This window comes from Oncorhynchus mykiss, chromosome 6, assembly GCF_057628025.1.
Source record: "Oncorhynchus mykiss isolate SJ-2025 chromosome 6, ASM5762802v1, whole genome shotgun sequence".
NCBI classification, from domain to species: Eukaryota; Metazoa; Chordata; class Actinopteri; order Salmoniformes; family Salmonidae; genus Oncorhynchus; species Oncorhynchus mykiss.
In genome coordinates, this window is record NC_143027.1 from 72,803,208 (window position 1) to 72,814,380 (window position 11,173).

Consider the following 11,173-nt stretch of genomic DNA (forward strand, 5'->3'; position numbering starts at 1 on the left):
TAGTTCTTAAGGACCATACAACACTGAAACTAGATTTGTCCTCTTCCAGATTTGGTGGAAATCCCCTAACATAATACAATGGTACTAAAATAAATGGAATGGTTCCAGAGGGGTTTCAGACAAGCACCACATCCTACAATAAAACTCCCAATCTCAAGTGAATCTGAACAGACTTGGCTAACCTCTGACCCTTATGGTCTCTCCCCTCATCCTCTCCTCTGAACTCTAAAATACAACCAACATGACTAAACTGCACAAGAACAATGTAAACCAATTAATTTGATTAGCATAGAGCCATGCTACAAATAAAGGCAAGAATAATCAATTTGTCTTAGTTTATTATGACATCCGCTGAGTGAAAGGAAGTGGACGGAGCGGAAGGCCGAGCCTGGAGGGGAGAGGAAGCTGAGTTTAGTGGTCTGCTAGCTGTGCCTGAGGCCAGCTATAGCTCAGCTAGCAACAATGGAGGCCACAGACAGAGGCCCAAGGAGGCAGAGCCTCATTCCACAGCTACAGCCCAGCAGGGGATGGCATGGTTGGGAAACGAGGCAAACATCACATGTGACAACGTTATGTCCATATGGGTGAGTCTTCCCATCTCTACTCTGTGAATATACAAACCCAATTCACTTGAATTTATGATATTACAGGATATCTGGTAACATTTCCTTTTAAGGTTTCCTTGTTACAGTGTAGTCATATGTAACAAGTATTGTAGTTAACTGTGATAACTCATAGTTACAATGTAATAACAAGATGTACCTGGTAGTAATTGTGGTCTGTAATTACAGAAGTATAACAATGAATGCTTGTTACCATGCTTGTTACAAATGGGCAGGTTTCCACTAAGTTCACCAACTTATACAGTACATTACAGTACATCACCCATTCTGACAACCTGGCCATCAAATGGGAGAATAAATACACTAGTAAACCAGAGTACATGTAATATCTGCATAAGTACAAGGTAATTACTAGGTGTTACAATTCATTTTAACTAGCCAAATCCTGTGTTTTTTGAGGGGTACTTACTTGTAATTATAGTGTACCAATAGCCAGTGGTGGAAAAATGACCAAATTGTATTACTTGCATAAAAGTAAAGATACTTTTCATTTTTTATTTTTTATTTTATTTTAACCCCTTTTTCTCCCCAATTTTGTGGTATCCAATTGTTGTAGTAGCTACTATCTTGTCTCATTGCTACAACTCCCGTACGGGCTCGGGAGAGAGGAAGGTTGAATGTCATGCGTCCTCCGATACACAACCCAACCAAGCCGCACTGCTTCTTAACACAGCGCGCATCCAACCCAGAAGCCAGCCGCACCAATGTGTCGGAGGAAACACCGTGCACCTGGCAACCTTGGTTAGCGCGCACTGAGCCCGGCCCGCCACAGGAGTCGCTGGTGCGCGATGAGACAAGGAGATCCCTACCGACCAATCCCTCCCTAACCCAGACGACGCTAGGCCAATTGTGCGTCGCCCCACGGACCTCCCGGTCGCGGCCGGTTACGACAGAGCCTGGGCGCGAGCCCAGGGACTCTGATGGCACAGCTGGCGCTGCAACCAATACTGCCTTAACCACTGCGCCACCCGGGAGGCCCAAAAGTAAAGATACTTGAATAAAAAGTGAAAGTCACCCAGTAAATAATTTCAGATTCCTTATATTAACCAAACCAGACAGCACAATTTTCTTGTTTTTTTAACATTTATGAATAGCAGGGGCACACTCCTAAACTCAGACATAATTTAAAAACAAAGCATTTGTGTTTAGTGAGTCTGCCAGATCAGAGGCAGTAGGGCCGACCAGGGGGGTTCACTTCATAAGTGTGTGAATTGGGATAATTTTCCTGTCTTGCTAAGCATTCAAAATATAATGAGTACTTTTGGGTATCAGGGAAATGTATGGAGTAAAAAGTACATGATTTTCTTTAGAACTGTAGTGGAGTTAAAGTAAAAATTGTCAAAAATATAAATAGTAAAGTACAGATACAGTACATTAAAATGGTTTTACTTGAAGATGCACACTCAAACTTTTGTATAATTTTAGCCAGTAGTTTTGAAAGAGAGCCAAAAGTGGTCCCCATTTTTTGTGTACTACGCCATAAAATTGTGTCCTACATCATCCATTTTGTATGATATGTTACGTCCTGCAAAAAAAACATAGATTTTTTTGATGTGCAATTTACAGTATATGATATGTTAGGAATCCAATTTGTACTATTTGTTATGAATATATTGTGCTTAAGATCCTGGAGTGCATCTTTAGTACAGGTACTTTAGTTTACATCACTGCCAATAGCATCCTAACACACCATTTTCAGCCTGCACAAACCACATTATATGTGTTAGCCAACTTAGAACCGATCACCTCAGTGACACAACTCTGCAATAAAGAGCTCTGGAGTCTGATATCCAGCCCCAGGTCAAGTTTTCATTTCAAATTAATGGAAGCTTATAAGTGCAATGGCAAAAATGGGTTCACTAACGGTTCACGTAAAAATATATATTAAAATGTTTAGTAATTTAATGTTGTATTTGACAATGGTTCGATTGTTTTAAGCACCAATATAAATATTTTAGACAACAAACAGTTGTGGTAAATATTGTGAAATAGTCATTTCTGCTTGCCAAATTGTAAGCTTGGTTGAATAATGCTTTATAAATGCACTTAAATGGTCATAAGACAAACTCTTATTCATCATGTAATCTTGCAAGGGTTTCACTGTTAAGGCATAATGTGTTCCCAATTTATGACAATACACATGTGACAATGCTGATTTTCTCATCAATTAAACATTTGATGTCAGTACAGTTTTCCGTTCCCAAAACTAGAACATGTTACAAACAGACTCAGTGGACTTAGTTTTGTAGACTTTACCCTTTGCCAAAGTAAAAAAAAAAGAAGTTTTGTTTAGAAGGAGTACAAGGACAAATTTAGTTATTGCCCACGCACACCTCCCAGAGTAGGCATTCCCTAACGAAAAGATGCCAATTTAGTTCGTAATATAAACATATTTGGCATTAGCATGCACTTTTACAGCTAGGTAGGCCTAGACTAAACTATAGAAAGCATGATGATAATAACTAGTATAGACTAACGTAGTGTCTAATGCTAAATTGTCATACATTCTTCTTCTCGACCACATATTTCCACAAGGTCTCAGACTGGGTGGGAAAGGTCTCAGGATGGGTCTCAGGATGGGAATGGTCTCAGGATGGGAAAGGTCTCAGGATGGGAAATGTCTCAGGATGGGAAAGGTCTCAGGATGGGAAAGGTCTCAGACTGGGTCTCAGGATGGGAAAGGTCTCAGACTGGGTCTCAGGATGGGAAAGGTCTCAGGATGGGAAAGGTCTCAGGATGGGAAATGTCTCAGGATGGGAAATGTCTCAGGATGGGAATGGTCTCAGGATGGGAATGGTCTCAGGATGGGAATGGTCTCAGGATGGGAAAGGTCTCAGGATGGGAAAGGTCTCAGGATGGGAAAGGTCTCAGGATGGGAAAGGTCTCAGGAAGGGAAAGGTCTCTGGATGGGAAAGGTCTCTGGATGGGAAAGGTCTCTGGATGGGAAAGGTCTCTGGATGGGAAAGGGCTCAGGATGGGAATGGTCTCTGGATGGGAAAGGTCTCTGGATGGGAAAGGTCTCAGGATGGGAAAGGTCTCTGGATGGGAAAGGGCTCAGGATGGGAATGGTCTCTGGATGGGAAAGGTCTCTGGATGGGAAAGGTCTCAGGATGGGAAAGGTCTCTGGATGGGAAAGGTCTCAGGATGGGAAAGGTCTCTGGATGGGAAAGGTCTCAGGATGGGAAAGGTCTCAGGATGGGAAAGGTCTCAGGATGGGAAAGGTCTCTGGATGGGAAAGGTCTCAGGATGGGAAAGGTCTCAGGATGGGAAAGGTCTCAGGATGGGAAAGGTCTCAGGATGGGAAAGGTCTCAGGATGGGAAAATGCTTACAATAAACAAATAGATGAAGACAGAGACAGATTGCTACTTGTAATGTTAAAAAGGGGAGAAAAATACCATTTTATTTTTCTAAATGACCTATCTAGGCTACTCACCCCTCTATAGACTACAGATTTGAGTCACAACTATAACAGTTATTTTTATGTTATGTCTTGTTTAATCTAATGAGTGAAATTATTAATCTAACAATAACAATTCTAATTATTTTGTAAGAAATGCAAGTTATTTTTACATGTGACAATAAAGTTGACTAAAGTAGAAGTTAATCTATTGTTTGTAGATATTTTCACTTGGTAATGAGTAGCAGGCCAAAGTAATTATATAGGAATACCTATATCCTGTGTAACACCTAGTAATTACATTGTACTTATGCAGATACTACATGTACTCCTTGACACACTAGTGTGTTTATTTTTCATTTGGATGGCACTATCAGAAGCTGATGATAAGATTGTCAGAATGGGCAATGCACTTTGTAGGTACAGTATAATTAAAAGTAAGTACCCCTCAAGATACACTTAATTTTAACTAGCTAAATCATGTGGGACAACTAGTAATTACATTGTACTTAGGCTTTGAAATTGTGTCTTATTCCTCATCTGGGATGACACTGTTTTCGTAAGCTCAACCAATTTAGTCTATGTGGTATGCATTATTTTGGGGGTAAGTGCTAGCAACAACATTGACTGGAGATATACACTGAACAAAAATATAAAAGCAACATGCAACAATTTCAAAGACTTTACTGAGTTACAGTTCATATAAAGAAATCAGTCAATTGAAAGAAATGAATTAGGTCCTAATCTGTGGATTTCACATGACTGGGAATACAGATATGCATCTGTTGGTCACAGATACCTTTAAAAAAAGGTAGAGGTGTCGATCAGAAAACCAGTCAGTATCTGGTGCGACCACCATTTACCTCATGCAGCGCGACACATCTCCTTCGCATAGAGTTGATCAGGCTGTTGATTGTGGCCTGTGGAATGTTGTCCCACTCCTCTTTTACTGGATATTGGTGGGTACTGGAATATGCTGTCGTACAAGTTGAACCAGAGCATCCCAAACATGCTCAATGGGTGACATGTCTACTGAGTATGCAGGCCATGGAAGAACTGAGACATTTTCAGCTTCCAGGAATTGTGATCAGGTCCTTGCAACATGGGGCTGTGCTTTTTCGTGCTGAAACATGAGGGGAAGGCAGAGGATGAATGGCACGACAACGGGCCTCAGGATCTCATCACGGTATCTTTGTGCATTCAAATTGCCTTTGATAAAATGCAATGGTGTTCGTTGTCCGTAGCTTATGCCTGCCCATACCATAACCCCACTGCCACCATAGAGCACTCTGTTCGCTGTCTGCCATCTGCCCGGTACATTTGAAACCGGGATTCATCCAGGATTCTTCTCCAGCGAAGGTGAGCATTTGCCCACTGAATTTGGTTACGACGCCTAACTGAAGTCAGGTCAAGACCCTGGTGAGGACATCGAGCACATAGATGAGCTTCCCTGAAATGGTTTCTGACAGTTTGTGCAGAAATTATTTGGTTGTGCAAACCCACAGTTTCATCAGCTGTCCGGGTGGGTGGCTGGTCTCAGATGATCCTGCAGGTGAAGAAGCCAGATGTAGAGGTCCTGGGCTGGCGTGGTTACACACGGTCTGCGGTTGTGAGGGTGGAGAGGATGTACTTCCAAATTCTCTAAAATGACAATGGTAGAGAAATTAACATAAAAGTATCTGGCAATAGCTCTGGTGGACATTCCTGCAATCAGCATGCCAATTGCACATTCCCTCAAAACTTGAGACATCTGTGGCATTGTGTTGTGTGACAAAACTGCACATTTTACAGTTGCTTTTTATTGTCCCCCAGCACAAGGTGCACCTGTGTAATAATCATGCTGTTTAATCAGCTTCTTGATTTACCACACCTGTCAGGTGGATGGATTATCTTGGCAAAAGGATAAATGATCACTAACAGGGATTTAAACAAATGTATGCACAACATTTCAGAGAAATTAGCTTTTGTGTGTATGGAACATTTCTGAGATCTTTTATTTCAGCTCATGAAACATAGGACTAACACTTTACATGTTGTGTTTATATTTTTGTTCAGTATATTTTGAACAGTGCATGGGTAAGTAATTAGATCCTAATGAGTATAGGCCACAATCCACAAGGGTTCCCAACCTTTGTCACAGTTGTTAATGAATCGGATGCAACTGAGAAGAAGTTGGTGAATTTAGTGGAAATCTGCACATTTGTAACAAGCATGGTAACAATCATTTGTTGTTACCATGCTGTAATTACAGACCGCAATTGCTACCAGTTGCAGGTTGTTATTACACTGTAAATGTGAGTTGTTACCATTAACTACAATACATGTTACAGTGTAATTACACTGTAACAAGGACCCCTTAAACGGAAGTGTTAACAGATATCTTTATGATTTGTTTTATGAGAAGCCGTGATAATAAGTATTGATTTAGTATGGCTGTATATGTACACTTTAGTGTCTCGAGGGCCAACTCAAATGTTGAGAGTGTGATTCAGCAGTAGCTAGCTGTTCAGGTGCGTCAAGCGATAAACCAGTCAGTCATCAGAATGTCTATCCAGCGGTACAGTAGGTTTCAGGTGGTGTACCTTGACAATAGGTAGTGAAAGGGGTAATAAGTAGCGCCAGCATGTGGTATCCAAGGCTGAGTTCTGGGTTCCTTCCACCTTGGTGCCAGCTGCTGCGGCTGTAATAATAAAGCAGTACAATACGTCCTGCCCGCTGCCCGCATGGGGAATCAGTAGCAGTGATTTGAAATAAAACTTAACAACCAATCAGAAATAGCAAACTCCCCAGGACAAGCTTTGCTGTGCTCCACTCACAGTCTTTGTTCATAGCTAATGAGCTATGGTTATTTAGAAACACATGTTTTTTCCATAAGATTTAATGATTTCCTAATATAGTGGCTTGCAGCATACTAGAGCATAACACAGCAATTATATTCCTATAATGATGGCCATTATAGAGGACCTTTCTCTGGATATTGTATGATGTTGGCAAAGTCTAACACCAGGCTTGTTATGGCACGGCCTCTCGTAATGAGAGCACGGCAGCCATGTTGTAGTCCTGGTCCATCGACTACTGTTGCCTTGAAAATGGTGCACGTTTATTTGGTAGATTTGCTACTGTTTGCTATGGTTTACAATGTGGACAGTCATCAGTCCCAATACTCTTGGGTGTTAGACCATAAAGCACATATCTGATTAGTGAGATATCAGCCCAAAAGGTTCAACTTTACACACAATTCAATGTGAATTACTAAACCGACAAGTTTGGATGAAGATAAACGTTTGGAGGGAAGTTAATATAATCTAATATTGGTCCGGAATTCCTCTCAGGGCCTCTGGGGTATGAAATATGATTATGGAAACACACCAAAATGTGAAAACGTTAGACATGTGAGAGGAGAATCCTAAAAATGAAAGCAAGAGAGGGGCTAAGTTGATTAGACGATTGGACAGGGGGTGTGTGGTGCGAGGGCTGGCAGTACCCCGGTCTAGAAGGGCTGCTGGCCACGTGCCGATCAGGACTTGTGACTGAGGGGACTATCAAAGGTAAGGACTGCGGCCGGGTCGGGATACAAAGAGGCCACTGAGCAGTCGGCCTTTTCATTTGATGCCTTACATCCATGCCCTTCTGCTGCTGATTCAATTACAAATAATCACTCAATTAAAATCACATGCAGGGGCAAGTAACCTTTTTTTCAAGAGCCTCAGCTCCAAAATAACTATTTCTACATCCCCCCCAGAATGTCTGGTGAAGAGAATTCCTACATGACATGGCAGAACAGGCCCTTTATCCCATTTTTAGCACCTTTATACAACCAGCCATTAAATTGGCCACTCGTTAGTAAAAGACATTCATCTGAGGACATACTGTATATATTTTTTATTTAACTAGGCAAGTCAGTTAAGAACAAATTCTTATTTACAATGACGGCCAAACCCGGACGACACTGGGCCAATTGTGCGCCGCCCTATGTGACTCCCAATCACGGCCAGATGTGATGCAGCCTGGATTTGAACCAGAGACCGCAGTGAGGCTGAGATACAGTGCCTTAGACCGCTAGCCCACTTGGGAGGTTCAGAGGTTCATTTAGGACCGTTTTTCTTTACAGTGGTTACAACTTTTTGTAGTTTTCTCCATGCTACAGCATATGGACACCAATATTAAAGTTATATAAATTATTCTTAAAGTGGATCTAATTATCATTCCCCGAAATTACATGTTTTAATGTCTACCTCTCTTTTGCATTCCTTAAAAATATTTCCCAGGCTACTTAGAATCAGGGATTCTCCCTCCTCTCTGTTATGCTCCCTACAGCACTAGCTGCACGGCTTTGGTGAGGCCTACAGCACACATAGAAGGGAGAGATTGCTTGCAGAGGAAGATGTGAAGAAGAGGAAATGGGGTCTGGCATGTTGACTCAGGAGTAGGCCCCTCTGGACCCCTCAACGGACAGCTATTAAAGTTTAATTGCTAGCCTCGCCTATCATGGAAGTCCTCAGAGCTCTGTAGGGGTAAATTGCTGAGCTACTGGGGAAGGAAGGTCATTTGTTGAATAAGGCCCAGTCATGGTTTAGGTAGGAGATGTCTGCCCAGCTAACAACAAACACTCTCACAACTTTAGAGAACGTTCCCTTAAGAGTGTCATTAGGTCATTACCTAACGTTTTCATGAGAACGTTCCAGTGATGTGCAAGGACTGTTTCAAGAACACTCCCTTAATATCAAACAGAACTTACTCAGAACGTGGTTACCATGTTTTCAGAATATTCAATATTCAGTGTTGTAGACAAGTTTCATCAGAACATTGCAAGAATATTCCAATGTCCAGTTTTCTGAGGGTTTGGAGAATTTTCCATCAAAGTTGAGCCAAATATTCACAGAACATGGTTGCCATGTTTTCAGAACACAAAATAATGTTCTCTCTCCCTATAATTGTAAGCTGGGTGGATGTTCAGAGGATGCTGCTCACCTGACACCTGCGAGCCTGAGAACTCAGTGCTGCGTCACTACTACATCTACAACATACCATGATGTTACTGTAGGTTACAGTGTGTGGTAAAGTAACAAAAAACACAATTGATGTTAGGGAACATTGTGTCCAGCCCAATTTCCTCTTTCCCTCTCATGAAAAATATCTGAGCTTTGTTTCTGGGTTATTTGCATAATTCACTTTGATGGGTGAATACTTGTCTCCATCCCTCGGTCTCTTTTGTATCTGAAGATTACAAAGGGACTGTTTCCAGCGCCACGCAGGCTACCAGGAGAAGACTATCAAAGGGAAGGACTGGGCTTTCAAGTCAGGACCCTTCGATTGTATTACAGATTGGTTCCAGGTGAGGCAGCTTTGGTAAGCTCAGCCAGAGGAAAATTGCCCTCCATGGAGTGCCGGCGAGAGGCAGGGAGGCTTCACGGTTGGCATGGCACTCCAGAATTCCAAAACTACTCACGTTCAGCAGGATTTTGGAGGGATGAACACCGGACCTCAAAAATCTTGTTGTGGTTGATCGCAGTTACATTAAAAGCTAAGCCAGAGAAAGGGGTACACAGGGTGTCTGTCTATTTCAAAAGATTATGTTGGAATAGCTGGATAGTACGGTCATGCACAGACTTCAACTGTCACCATAATGGTCAAATTATCCCTTTGATTCCCTCAGAAAATAAGTGAAGGATTTATCTTTCAAACTAAGATATTCTCCAGCTCCTCTTTGGTGTTAACATGATTTTTTAAATTAGAGGTTCATCTTCATTTCCATCTCATTCACACATCATGACAGGAATCTCTGTCTTCAGCACCCCTGGCTGCTGAGAATCTTGTAGCTTTTACTAAAAAGAAAACTAATCCCATTGACTAAGACTGACTTCCCGGTTGTGTCTTGGTTAACCTGATAACATCTATTTCTGAGGATTGATGTGAATGGTATGAATGAAACTGACAAATCACAAACATGGACATTGTTCTTGTTTTTCTTTATGCAGATTGGATTCTCTTGTGTTTTAACACAGTGACAGAGAGAAAAATCCTTGGTATGTGGAATGGAGGCAGAAAGGAAGGTTTGGTGCAGCACAGGTGCATACGGAACGTCGATCTTTGATATACCTGTTGATAATAGAGCAGATCCTCGCCTTGAGGGTAACCCAGCTAGCCTTAACTCCCTCCCTCACTGCTGTTGCTGTATCTCTGCTGTCTGTCATCATCTTCTTTCAATAGACCCGTGCCCACTGCCCATGATGCCAGGTCTCAGAGCCAAGCCTGTCTGTTCAGTTAAACGCATCATAAACCAGTCCTCAGGGAAACACTAAACAGATCTTGGATTGTTGTACATGTATGTAGAGCTGGTTGTCCTGGACTCCCGCTGCACGCAGCAGTGTCAGCCCTGATCTAAAGCAGGCTGCGTGTGGAAAGGCCAATTAGGCAAAGACTGTTCTGAGGACAACGTGGGCGTGCCAGGCCTTGCCATTCCACATCCCTCACCTGCCCAGACAGATCGTCCCAGACACTGCAACATCTGCTCATGTTTTTGAACTGGGGAGATTTTTTTTTTTAAATCATCCTTAATTGGGTGTTCTTCTTTGTTGTCAAGGTTTTTTTGAAGCAGAGCACAAATGAAAAGAGTAACATATTTTGGTTTTGCATTATGCTATACAACAAAGGTACAAATCAAATGTCCCCTGCCAGCATCCTTCAATGTGCCCCAGTCTGGATTTCCTCTGTGGTAATTCTGTCAGATATTAATCACATTTTACCCCTTTTCAAAAAACATACTGTATGTCCTAGTTGTGTCAATCATCAACATTCTACTTCCAAACAGCATCAGATAGCAGAGTTAGTAAGACAGTGGACCAGCTTGAGTGAGGAGGCCAGGTTATTATCGTGGGAAAAATGTAATCTTGTAGTAGTTCACCAATTCCCCACTGATTAAGTTTACACTGAGAGGAAAGATTGTTTCCACCTATGCAGAGAGCCGAGCTCAACAACAAAGAGTCTTCGATGGACCTCAGTGCAGACTACAATCACTCCACCCTCCTCCTAGGCCACACAGAGCAAATAAGCTGTTATTCCACTGTTGTTTGGAAGGATTGCAGAGGGATTGGTCCTGTAATGAAAAGAAAATAGAGGCGATGTTCCCATGACGGATATGGTAAACCGAAT